General features: G+C 38.9%; 1 long non-coding RNA gene across 1 annotated transcript; it reads right to left on the reverse strand.

Annotated features, from left to right (window-relative positions):
- Nucleotides 1–964: 964 nt before the first annotated feature.
- Nucleotides 965–10808, reverse strand: LOC116080663. The gene is made up of 2 exons (XR_004114523.1): nucleotides 10698–10808; nucleotides 965–1153 (listed from the first exon to the last, which is right to left on the reverse strand). It is a non-coding gene; the product is annotated as an uncharacterized LOC116080663 (long non-coding RNA).
- Nucleotides 10809–11228: the final 420 nt, after the last annotated feature.

Genomic DNA, 11228 nt, shown 5'->3' on the forward strand with positions numbered 1-11228 from the left:
ATACCTTGTTACTTTTAACACTTGGCACTTGGTGAGCAAAAAGCAACTGTAGAGATGTTTTACAGCAAAGTTAGGATACAAAATTTCATTGAACTCATTCATATGTAAACAAGCACAGCTGCTCAGCATTATCTACAATACTAATACAAAGACATGTGGTACCTGAATGCCTGTTGTTTGGACCTGAGACATTCCCCCCTCCCCCAGGTCGCAGAGCTTTCCTTGTTACATTTATACAAGAACAGAGACCCATAGATGTGATGTAGAGAGATTCATGATCCTGGAAGGCATGCACTTGTTCTGTAGTCACTAGTTGAGTGGTTGTTGTTTGAAAATGACAGCGGAGTTCAGGCATATACACATGCTGGGGAAGCAGCCATCAAATATATCTAAGAGTTCAGTGGGACAGAGCGATAATAGTAAGGATACAGGGACAGACACAATGTTCAAGATAGTGGGGTACTAAGAGGAAGTAGTCAAAAGCAAATAATATGTATTTAATTCCCTGAGAAGTTATTGGATGTTATGTGATTTTTATGATAACTTTTTGCTTTGGTCTATTTCATATTGCTGTAATAGAATATCATGGAGCAGTTTATAGAGAAAAGAAATTTATTTCATTATGGTTCTGCTTGGGAGGCTGAGACAGCTTTGGGTGAATGTATAAAGGATAGATGAAGGTTTTAGTGAATGTGTATTGTTGACACTAGCATGGGAAGGTCCACAGACCCATGGGAAAGTGACAAAATTTGCCTTGGATCATATTCAGAATGGTAAAGCCTACCTGTAGTTCAAGTACCAATGTTTGTGAATGATTGGCAGTTATGTACGATGGTAACAACTGCAGCTTCTTCCTTTCAGATGCTTACAGCCTGAGACTACATACCTCCAGAAATCTCCCACAAAGACTAATTAACCATACCCCCAGCACTGCTTGCAATAAAAACATCCAGGTTCCAACCTGTTGTATAGTTGGTGTGGTTATATTAGCGTTCACATAGTCAGCCAGATCCCCAGCCTTTCTGCACCTGTGTCATTGCATCTTTTCTTTCTTCTTTCTCTCTCTGCCACTAGACATGGTGCCATATGCTGGATGTGGCAGTTTTGGTGGCGAGGAAATCCAAGATTCAGAAGCCATTTTTACTTCATCATACTGCAAAGGATTGACAGAAGAGATTTAGAGAGCAGGGGAGGAGCTAAACCTCTCGTTTTATGACTTTTCTCACACAGAAACAGCTTTAATTTACTTTTGAATTCAGACTCTACATGGGTATTCCAATGTTTACAAGTCACACCTTGTAGTACTACAATGGGGCAATTTAGGGGACAAATATTGTATGCATAGCATTTCATATACTGCCTCTCCTACCTCATATTCTTCCATATAAATTAAATTTAACTATGTTTGCCACCAAATTCAACCTGTTCTAGAGTCATCTCAGAAATTCAAAGTCCAGTGTGAATCTCGCCTAACTTTCATCCTCAGGTGAATTCACAGCAAACTTGCATTTGTGAAATCAGAACAAGTTATTTCTTCCAAGTTATGATGATGGAAGACATAGGTCAGCTATTTCTTCACCAAAGGGAGACATAAACAGGAAGGAAGGAATAGTTGGCCCTATGTAACTAGTAAATATTAAAACCTAACAAGAAAATTAACGTTTACTTAAATAAAGCCTGAGTACAATATTTGACTAGACTTTCACATCTATTCACGCAGAGGAAGGCCAACTATTTTTTTCTCCATTGATGAAAGAGCAGAAGAGAAGTCAATTGTCGGAGAGTAGGCCAAGCAGAGGATACTTAATAGCAATCAGTTCTCCCCCACTTGGATATTTTCCTTATTAACATTTCAAATGTTTTCCCCTTTCAAGGTCTCCCCTTCAGAAACCTCCTATGCCCTCCCCCTCCCCATGCCTCTATGATGGTGCTCCCCAACTCCCCACTCCTATTCTCTGGCCCTGGCCTTCCTGAACACTGGAGCATTTCATACCCTCATGCCCAAGGACCTCTCTTCCCACCGAGGTCCAACAAGGCCATCTTCTGCCACATATGTGGCCAGCACCATGGATCACTCCATGTGAATTCTTTGGTTGGTGGTCCAGTCCCTGGGAGCTCCTGGGGAGTCTGGCCTGTTGACACTGTTGCTCCCTCCATGGGGCTGCAAACCCCCTCAGCTCCTTCAATCTTTTCTCTAACTCCTCCATCGGGGAACCCAGAGCTCAGTCCAATGGTTGATTTCTAGCTTCCTCATCTGTATTTGTCAGGCTCTGGCAGAGCTTCTCAGGAGACAGCCATATCAGGCTTCTGTCACCAAGCATTTCCCGGCATCCACAATAATGTCCGAATTTGGTGGCTGTATATGAGATGGATCCCCAGATGGAGCAGTTTCTGGATGGCCTTTCTTCAGTCTCTGCTCCACACTTTGTCTCCATATTTCCTTCTGTGATTATTTTGTTCACCTTTCTAAAAAACACTGAAGCATCCACATTTTGGTATTCTCTCTCTCTCTCTCTCTCTCTCTCTCTCTCTCTCTCTCTCTCTCTCTCTCTCTCTCTCTCTCAGTGTGTATGCATGTGAGTGTATTTTTCTTCAACTTCACTATTTAATCTGTCTTTAATCTGTCAACTAGATATCTCTCAAATTCTAACTCAGGAATTACTTTATCATAATTGCTTGTGATTTTATTAGTAGTAATAAAAGATTCCCCAGCCTCACATAAGACTGTCTTAATCAAAAATTCTTGGTATGATGGCCAAGCGTCCACACTAAACAGATTTCCTAAAAGAACGTATGCATGCAGTGAAGTTTGCAATGTGATAATCTGTTTGCTTGTAAGAACATACATATATTTTCCTATAATAAATAGTTATATAAGTATATATCTTCTCGCAGCAGACAAATTATATAGAAATATAGATGATGTAGATATAGATATTGTTGTGTGTGCTTCGGTGTATTGAGCTCTGTACTTTTGGTAGTAGACTTGGTTTTCCAATAAAAATAACCTTCCAAGTACAGGGGCTGAGTGAAAAAAATATAGTCACTGATTGATGGCTAGCCCCCTGTAGTGTTTTGAACCTTTAAAGAAGTGAAGACTGGTGGCTGATTTGTGGTTGAAAGGGGCTAAATGTTCTCTCCTGGAGTTCAGGGAAGCAGCTCTTTCCAGAGCTGGCAAAGGAGAGAAAACCTTAAGGCAGAGGAGTTTCAATTTGCATGCGATGTACTAAGCAATCCTCCCATTAGCTGACTGTTGCTTCTCTTGATGACTACCTTAGGGAGGAGATGGGGGTTGTGAACTTTGAAGTGGATTATTAATTATTCATGTCTCCTTTGCCTGGATGGAGGTAACCTGCATCTCAGGAGCCAGGCCCAGAATTCATTATCTTCCTGCCCATGTTTGCAATAAAAATAACACTGAATATTAATCCCTTCACCTTCATTCTTAACTCCCTCTTCCTCCTCCTCCATTATCAAGATAGATTATGTAAAATCCTGCTTCTGCCTTAATTCTCTTCATCCCAACATCATTTATTGTTTATTCAACTATGTGGAAGTCCATTAAACTTCGAATTAAGTTCAAGGGCTAGCAGCTTACTTAAATGCTCCAAGAAAGGAAGATTTCCCTACTCAGGCTTTCGGTTTATTATTCATTTTGGTACATTTGTGAAAATCATGTCTTGATTAGAGACTTGTCATCTGTCCTTGTCTCATTTTTCTAGCTTGAAAATTAGAGTTGTATGGATTTTTTGTATTTATTTATTTGTTTGTTTTTTTGTTTATTTATTTTAAACTCCAGATTTTATTCCCCCTCTGGTCTACCCTCCTACTTACTGTCCCACATCCCATACCTCTTTCCTGCCCCTGTCTGTACAAGGATGTCCCACCCCTGCCTCTAACCCTACCAGACCTCCCCACTCCCTGGGCCTCCAGCCTCTTGAGGGTTAGGTCCATCTTCTCTGACTGAACCCAGACCAGGGAATCCTCTACTGTATCTGTGTGTGGGGGCTCATGTCAGCTGGTGTATGCTGCCTGGCTGGTGGTCCAGTGTCTGAGAGATCTCAGGAATCCAGGTTAATTGAGACTGCTGGTCCTCCTACAGGGTCACCCTCCTCCTCAGCTTCTTCCAGACTTTCCCCTAATTCTATTACAAGGGTCAGCAGCTTCTGTCCATTTGTTGGGTGCAAATATCTGCATCTGACTCTTTCAACTGATCTTTAGATTGTTTGGAGGGCAGTCATGCTAGGTCCCTTTTTGTGAGCGCTCCATAGCCTCAGTAATAGTGTCAGGCCTTCGGGCCTCCCCCTGAGCTGGATCCCACTTTGGGCCTGTTGCTGGATCTTCTTTTCCTTAGACTCCTCTCCATTTCCATCCCTGCAGTTCTTTCAGACAGGAACAATTGTGGGTCAGAGTTTTGACTATGGGATGGCAACCCCCTTCCTCACTTGATGCCCTGTCTTTCTGCTGGAGGTAGGCTTTACAAGTTCCTCTCTCCAATGTAGGGCATCTCATCAAAGGTCCCTTTGAGTTCTGAGAGTTTCTTACCTTCCAGGTCTCTTGTGCATTCTGGAGGGTCCCTCCAACCTCCTACCTCCCAAGGTTGCCTGTTTCCATTCTTTCTGCTGGCCCTCAGGGCTTCAGTCTTTTTCCTTCATCCAGATTCTTTTTCTTAAAGGTGTTCTTTGGACACTTTACTGTCATGTCATTTTTCATCAGTTCTGTAGCCAAATGTTCAGCAATAGGGAGAGGGAACTTGCAGAATCCACCTCCAGTAGATAGACAGGGCCTCAATTGGAGGGACAAGGTTACCAACCCACAGTCAAATTTCTGACTGAGAATTGTTCCTGTCTAAAAGAACTGCAGGAACAGAAATAGAGAAGAGACTGAAGGAAAGGCAGTCTAATGACTGACCTAACTTGGGATCCATCTCAGGGGTGGGAGAACACCAAGGCCTGACACTATATTACTGATGCTATGGTGTGCTTACAGACAGGGGCCTAGCATATCAATCCTTTGAGAGGCCCTAGCAGCAGCTGACTGATACTGATACTTACATCCTAACATTGGACTGAAGTCAGACACCCTTGTGGTTGAATTAGGGGAAGGACTGAAGAAGCTGAAGGGGAGGGTGCTCCCATAGGAAGACCAGCAGTCTCAACTAACCAGGACCCCAGGGAGCCACCAAGCAGACAGCATACAGGACTGGTCTGAGGCCCCTGTCACAAAAATAGGAGAGGACTGCCTAGTCTTGCTTCAGTGGGAGAAGATGTGTTTAAGCCTCATGAGACTTGAGACCCCAGGGAAACGGGAGGCCTGGAAGGGACACCCTTTCAGAGGCAAAGGGGAGGAGGAAGGGAATGAGGAACTGTGGGAGGGGGGACCTGGAGGGGACAATGGTTGGAATGTAAAAAATAAAATAGTTGAAAAAGTCATTCTCTTATCAAGTTCATGCATGTGTGTGTGTATACATTCTGTCTTTATTAAATATTAGTTTAAAACTGCTTTTTTTCTTTCATAAATTGTTATGTTCCATCTCATTTTTATATTGTTTCTCTTATTTTCTCTTTTTTTTCACAATTCAGAGAAAGTTCTGAATGAGTTTCAGGTTTATCATTTTCTAATGAAGTTACCTTAAACAAATCCCCCCCCCAACCCCTCTCTCTCTTTGTGTTTGTGTTTGTGTTTGTGTTTGTGTGTGTGTGTGTGTGTGTGTGTGTGTATGTGTTGTTGTGTTTTTTGGTGTATACATATATATGTATGTGTGTGTGTGGAAGGATACCAGAAACTGATGTCTCTGTCTGGCTTAATTTTCCTCCACTTTACATTTTTTTTTTTTATACACTGAACCTAGAACTCACTAATTATACTATATTAGCCATCCAGCACAACTCAAGTATATTCCATTCTATCTTCCCCTAGTGCTTGAATTATACAAATATGCTGCCATGTGTGGCTTAGTTTGCAATTAGTTTGTCTATATGGAAGAAACAATAATGCTATCTTTCATATTTCTTTTTTTGTGATAAGACAATAAGAAGTTGGTTTGCTAGTGGCACTAGTCCTACCCAGTGTGAGGATATTTCTAAACAAGTTTAGTTGGAGGTGGAAGAGCTGTACTGAGAGTGAATACAACCATAGTATTTATGTCTCTCTGTTTCCTGACAGTAGATGGGATGAGTGCCACCACTCATGTAATAGAGTACTGGTCCCCTTGAACTAAGAACCAGAGTAGCTGCTTTCATTACTGAAGTTTCTTTTGTCATTTTTTTTTTTTAGTCAAAAAATGAAAATGTCACTAATAGGAAAAACCACAATATTGATGCCTCATTCTCCATCTTATAACCTCCAGAACTCAATTTTTATTTATTTATTTATTTTTGTGGTTTACTCTAAGATCTATGATAATCTGTTGTAGGCACAGGCATTGATTAACTCAACTATAATTTAAAATTTCCATTTATGTGATTTTTAGAAAAGCGACTTCTCTTGTATTTTTCATCTTTCCAAAAAATATATAAGCTTTATTAATCTTCTACATAGGTCACAATCTAACCAAGTAGTCAATAATAACCATTACAAAAAATCATTTTTGTCTTAAAAATGTTTAAATCTGCCAGTTTATAAAGTGAGACTTAAGATCCTAAATGAATTCTCTAGCATTTTATTTTAGAAAGTGTATCATATACTTCATGCCTGTTTCAGCAACAATTAAGCTAAATTGATTAGTTTTATTTGTTTCGAAAGTTGCTGGGTCTGTTGAACAGTGAACTGTTCCTACTTTAAAGCTTTCCACTTTTATAAACTGCCTAAGACAGAGTCACTATATCTTACCACTGATTCAACACAGTCAAAAAATCATGCCCACACTCTAATATGTTTTTTCTCCCACTTGATTTATGAACTGGCCTTTATGTTTTGAGAGCTGGAGATTCAATGCAGACTTGAGACATAAGTGATGATATTGTCTGCTATTCTCTTTCTTCTCCAAAGAGACAGATCAAACAAGGATTACAAGCAAGAACTGTGTGACAGGGAAGATAAAAGAAGAAGCCTCACTGGAAATACACTCAAAAGTTCAAGAATTCATTCTCTTATTTTCTACCAATGTATTCTTTATTTGTGGTTTTAAAGTGTATTAGCTAAGATATTTATTTTGTATAAGTTAATGCTTTTTCCCAATTTTATTATATTTCTAAATAGACTATTTATTAAAATCAAGAATCCAGTCTCATAGACCAAAACAGCTATAAGAAAGAATGATTAAAACTCTCTTTTATGAGTATCTTGGCCCAATGGTATGATAAATACTTTGTTTTAATCATTCCTGTTGTACCTCAAAGTCATAGCAAGCTATCTATCATTTTTAAAATTGATATATGAAAAAAATAAAGCTTTGTCAACATGCTAATTAGATTTTATAGGATATCACTGATAACATTTGGCATTACATAAATAGATGTGGAAAAGCAAAAGAGGAAAGACGTCCCTCAATTTCTATACATTTTTATTTTTTAATAGCACATTGTTTAGTGTACAATTCAGCACACAGGACAGCTCCCATAAGCCAGGAAAGCTTGAACTAAAGTTTTGAGACAATCTATCTTGGGAGAAAAAATGTAAGACACAACAGGGGAACAGAATACAACAGCTTCAGGTTTCTCCACAACAAGCTCCCAATACAGGTGTTGAGTTAGAGAAGGGGGAGGAGGATTGGATAGGGAATTCTTGGAGGGGAAACCAGGAAAGGGGATAACATTTGAAATGTAAATAAAGAAAGTATCTAATAAAATGTTTTTTTTTTTTTTAAATGATATCCTTTGGAGATGTAATTTACCTAATAGAACTGAGTGGTTGCTTTGTACATACATTTCTGCATAACATGTCAGTCTCTGGTAATTGTGCCTTGTCATTTATTGTGTACCTGGGCTTATTCTTTCCTGGCTTTATTGTAAAATCTGCTCCATTCGTTTCATTCAGAATCACTCAAAACATGAAAGGAGAGATTAAAAACACCCCTAAAATTTTGTAATTATTATATATTTCCTATGGGAAGCATATTGAGATGGATGTATCATAATGTGAGTATACTGTTCTAAGCCTTCCCTTTCCTGTTGCTGTTGTTGTTCGACATGTTTATTCGCTTTGATTTAGAAATAATGTTATCTGGTTTGTTTAAAAAAAAAAAGAAATCTTATCTGGTGTTGGGTATGCCCTAATTGGGATTTTCTTGGATCAATCACTGTAAGTGGGGATATGTAAGTAAGGGATACGGAAGTCATGGAGCAATCTTTGTAGACAAAGGATTTTGCTCCTCTTACACTAAAGCCAGAGTTGCAATACTAACAACTATCTAATGTTGCTCTTAGGTAGTGAAGACAGAAACAGGAGTCTTTCTATGGAAAAAAAAATAGCAAAATTGCTGAGGATTGCTCTCTATATTCTTGTGACAATGAAAGCTGGCAGAGAGGAGACCAGTAATAACAAGCCAGAAATAAGCTTTTCTGAGTGAATCCTTGGTGTGCAAAGATGTTTTTCTTGTTCAACCAGGCAGCATACAGCAGCTGGTCAGGGGCCCCCAACCCATATACAGCAGAAGACTGCCTGGTCTGAACTCAGTGAGAGAAGACTTGAGGTCCCAGGAAGTGAGGAGGTCTGGTGGGGTGGGTGGGGTTAGGGTGGGGACATCCTCTTGGAGACAGGGTAGGAAATATGGAACAGTCAGAGGGTGGATAAAAATAAGAAGTAAGAAAAAATAGTAACTTCATTGCATACTTCAGAATTAGCAGTTTACTCTACAGTGGATGGATGTAGGAGACTTTTATTATTTTTAATAAAGTTTTTAAAAATTCACTTTGAATGGTCAATGAAAAAGCAAGGAAGTATATCTGAAATATAAGTATATATAACTAAAAAATGAAAATATTAAGAATGTAAAACACTTTATTTACTTCTAAAATTTTTCATTAAAAATTTTCATGTCACTAATGAAAATTTTGTTGATATGAATTAACCTTTAGCTTGTTAACAGGATTTATTTTTAATGAGAAACCCAGTTTCATTATTTGTTTTATGATCAAATTGCATTGGTTGGGTGATATATCTACATCAATAGCATTCATATCAAAGAATGCATTTTTTATCTAAGTTAAAAGATTTACTTCAGTGAATAGTTCAATCTATAAACATCAAAATAAGAGAAATACTTATTAGATGTAATAAAGTCAATTCAAATAAGTTTTAATTTACTGATTCAATATTTCTTATTCTGTTCAGTTGCTGGGCTAAGCAAGCATTCTGGAAAACAGTTCTATGGAATCCTTGTTAAAGAAACTTACTTAATGGACTTAATTTTATATTTATTCAATTTGTTCTCATTTCATGTACCACAATTATTTCAAATGAATGGTAAATCACTTCAAAATTAGCTCCCATGTGACAGAAGAAGAGACAATTATCAATATGAAAGGAACCAGTAACAGACAAAGACTATATGCCTTTTCTGGCTTTGGCTATATGTTGCAAACAACATGACTGAGAAAAGATTTTGATACAGAACCATGGGATAAGTATATGAAGGAGTTAATGTACATAGCCTATAAAAGATCATAACACATGTGACCCAGAGCTTTTGAGCTTCTGTCTTCCCAGTTCACTAGCCTACTTCAATCTCAGGGCCCTTTCTCTTTCCTTAAATTCCCTCTATTTCTTTTACAAGCTCTTTCCAAGACCCATTTCTTTTCCCCAGGTCATATGATCATGAAAATCTACATACACCCTGGACCCAGATCTGAACCTTTAACAGCAACATGGTCAATATTTTTGTTAATATCACCTGGTTATTGAATATAGTAATTTAATCAATCACTAAACTTGACAATGCAGTGGAGGTATTTTGTAGATGCTATCAGTGCCACAGCTGGTTGATTTCAAGTCATGGAGTTTATTTTTGTTGACACAGGTGGTTCTGATCCAGTGAAATGAAAAGTCTACTTAAAGAAACTGATATTTTGAGAAAAGATAAATTCTGCCATTTGGCTGCTGGTGAATTTTCCTACTAGCCTAAGCTTCCTGATGGGCTGTCCTGCCCAAAATCCAAAGCTTTTAGATTTTGGATGCTAGCTAGTTGCATCCACACCTAGAATTTAACAGTAGTCTAGGACATATCTGGAAGGAAACCTTCCATAAAATCCATTGAACACATAACAGCTACCCCCTTGTCATCACTCTCATGCTGAGTGGGAGTTGTTATTCTTCTGCTTTTGTGACCCTAGAGTCTGTGTCTATATTTTTGTGTTTCTGTCACAGAATCCTGGAGACAGGATAATTTGCAAATGACAGACATTTATTCTCACTGCTTTGATGCCTGAAACATGCTAGTTCATGCAGTCCAGTTTAGTTGAGTTCTTGATGCTTTAGCTTTCAAGGTGATGCAGTGTTCTTCTGTCCTCCAGAGGTGAAGAATGCCATGGGCTAAGTGGGGGATGGAGGAAAGTAGGTGAGCCTCCTTTATCAAACTCAGTTATAAGTCAGGCAGCATAATCCTGTTTCCATACCTTCACTTTCATGAGTAAACTGCCATTTTAAAACATTCAAACCATAGCAGCACACAACCTCATAAGTAGAGACAGTCTGTGTGTCCCACCATCTATGAAAATCATTTAAAATGGCCAACTTCCAACCTGCTTACAGTGACTTACCCATTTCTTCACTCGAGACCACAGTGAAAGCTTGGGGTCATTTCCCTCCAAACTCCTTCCTCCTGGTGATGTTTTTCCAAGCCTCAGAGATGCAGCATAGCCCTCTTCTTGTGTTCTGAGAGTATTATAAATATTTTTCAGCACCATCATCTAGTGGGCCTTGTCATACCTAAATAACAATAGCCCAAATTCCAAATTTTAAATCGAATGGTGATGCTCTAATGGCACACTACAGTAATGCTTAGTAATACTTAAATGCTTAGGGTTTTTTGTTATTCCAGATGAATTTGCAAGTCTGTGAAGAATTGAGTTGGAATTTTGATGGGGATTGCATTGAATCTGTAGATGCCTCACCCATTCATTGGACTGAGCACAGGGTCCCCAATGAAGGAGCTAGAGGAAGGACCCAAGGAGCGGAAGGGTTTGCAGCTTCTTAGGATGAACAACAATATGAACTAACTAGTACCCTCAGAGTTCCCAGGGACTAAACCACCAACCAAAGAGTACACATGGTGGAACTCATGGCTCCAG

Source organism: Mastomys coucha, unplaced genomic scaffold (assembly GCF_008632895.1).
Source record: "Mastomys coucha isolate ucsf_1 unplaced genomic scaffold, UCSF_Mcou_1 pScaffold6, whole genome shotgun sequence".
NCBI classification, from domain to species: domain Eukaryota; kingdom Metazoa; phylum Chordata; class Mammalia; order Rodentia; family Muridae; genus Mastomys; species Mastomys coucha.